Source organism: Lipotes vexillifer, unplaced genomic scaffold (genome assembly GCF_000442215.2).
Source record: "Lipotes vexillifer unplaced genomic scaffold, Lipotes_vexillifer_v1.1 scaffold2700, whole genome shotgun sequence".
Lineage (NCBI taxonomy): Eukaryota > Metazoa > Chordata > Mammalia > Artiodactyla > Lipotidae > Lipotes > Lipotes vexillifer.
The window spans coordinates 212,810-215,044 of record NW_006773303.1 but is presented as its reverse complement, the minus strand read 5'-3'; positions in this window follow the sequence as shown (position 1 = coordinate 215,044).

The following is a 2,235-nucleotide window of genomic DNA, read 5'->3' as shown; positions in this document are numbered from 1 at the left end:
CTTCCGATCTCCAAGGGTCTCTGCCAGTCCCCGCATGCTTCCTTCCCAGCTCCTGGGAGCGTGGGTTCGCCAGAGAAGGTGGGGAGGAGAAAAGGAAGAAGGAGAAGGACGAGGGGCGGGGAGCGGGCGGCACGTGGGGACTGGAGCCCGGGAAGGAGGGAGAGAGGGAGGGAGAGGAGCCCGCGGGAGGGAGGAGAGGGCGGCGCAGGGAGCGGCAGGGGCGAGCGCAGCGCGCCCGCCCCGTCTCCTCCGCCTCCTCCGCGTCCGCTCGGCGCGGGCCCGGACGAGATGGGCTGGCCCGGGGGCTCCCCCTGCTGCTGCCCCGCCCCGCCGCGCCCCCGCCCCGCCGGGCGCCCCCCGCAGGTGAGTGGCCGCGCTGCGCCGGGCGGGAGGGCGGCGGCCTGTGCGTCACGACCCGGCGGGCAGTGCCGGGGGCGGTCGCCAGGGGGCGCGGGGCTACCGGGTGGGGCAAGTGGGCGCGGGGAGCGGGGCGGGCGCGCTGCGCCGGGGTTCAGGAGCCGCGGGGCCGGGGTCGGCAGCGGGCGGGGCCCGGAGGCCGGAAAGGTGGCCAGGGGGCGGGGCCGGCCCGCGGTCACTCCCCGGCCCTGCCGTCTCGCTTTCGCGCGCCCCGGGCGCACACGCCGCCGCTCCGTCCCGCCACGCAGGCCCTCGCGCTGCCCCTGCAGGCCCGAGACCTAGGCGGGAACTGGCCGGGGAGAGCGCGAGTCAGGGTTTTGCTATTTTACTTCACATCTGGGGAAACCGAGGCAGATTCGGCTTCCACCGTCAATTCTCCAGGTCACCCTGGGTACACTCGCACACTCCGCCCTCCCTCCTTGTCTCCTTCCCTGGGCCTCAACCCTCCTCGCGGCTGGGCTCCCAGCCGCTCATCCAACCACAGCTATTTCCAGGAAGGGGGAGTGTTGGGTGGAGGGGTTTCTCCAAACAAACCCAGGGCTTGGGAGTAAGAGGGGGCCAGGCTGGGGGAGAGACTGACGGGCTCTGGAAAGTTCCAGGCAGGAGGGTGAGGGTCCCAGGGGTCTGGCCTGGCCTTCCCAGGCCTGCCCCAGCGAGCTGCTTTTCCTCTCAGCACTGCCTGAAGGCTCAGCGCTCTCCTATCCCATCTCACTTCAGAGGTGCTCCACAGGGTGGGGAGGGACTCAAAGCCATGCTTCCCTGGCCACCCAACATGGGGGCTAGTGAGCCGCCCACGAGGACAAGAGCGAGGTTCAGAGAAGGTCTGGGGACCTGTTGCCAGGTGAGGGGACTTTCAGCCTCGGGAGGCAGCAGGAGTAGAGAGAAGCCTGCTGGAGGGGTCCTGGCCAGGGTAACTGTAATAGGAGGGGAGAAGGGCCATCCCACCACTACCACAGCACCTCTCCTGATCCCAGCAGGGCTGGGGACTGGACCAGGCCAAGCCCGGTTGCCCACACTGGCCAGGGGCCTGGAATGTCCTGGGACCCAGCCAGGGCTGGTGGGGTGGGAGTGTGTTGCAGAGCCAGTGCCCCTCTCCAGTTACAGGCTAGGCCTCCCTCTGGCTAAGGTACCCTGGGGGCAGACTTCCTGACCTGGAAGGAGAATTAGAGCTTCAAGGAAGAAGCCGCAGGGTAAACCCAGTCCAGGCAGCCCAAGGAAGTGTCCTGATTGGGCTCATCCCGGCAGCAGCGGCAGGGTTAGACCAACCCAGATGGGCTCGAGGGAGGGAGAGGGAAGGTTAAGGAGGACCTGGTGGGAGAAGCCAGAGCTGCGGGAGCTTCCAGAGCCCTGGGACATTCAGTAATACGCTGCAAATGGGGGCGGGACACGTACATTTGCACATTCTTTCAAGCCACTGGACTGTTCCACTGGACTGCTCTGGGGAGCTGCTGTCCAAGGCTTGGGGCTTGAAAGACCCCCAGGCTATTAACCCCTTATACTTTCGGAAGGTTACTCCCCCCCATCCTTTCCAAGGCCCCAATCCACCTCCTTCCCTTAACTTCCGGGACAGGAAGCTGGCCGCATTCCCAGGAGGGAGGCAGGAGGCCCGCGGAGGGGGCGTGGAGTATGTGTCGGGAGGGGGACCTCCTGTCCGGTTCTCGGGCCCTGGGACAGCTACTGAGGAAGGAGAGCGGAGCTGGGAGAGCCATGAAGGTAGCATTCAGGCCTGGGGGGGGGGCGGGGGCGGGCCCCCCCCCCCTGCCGATGCAGGGGACACGGGTTCGTGCCCCGGTCTGGGAAGATCCCACATGCCGCAGA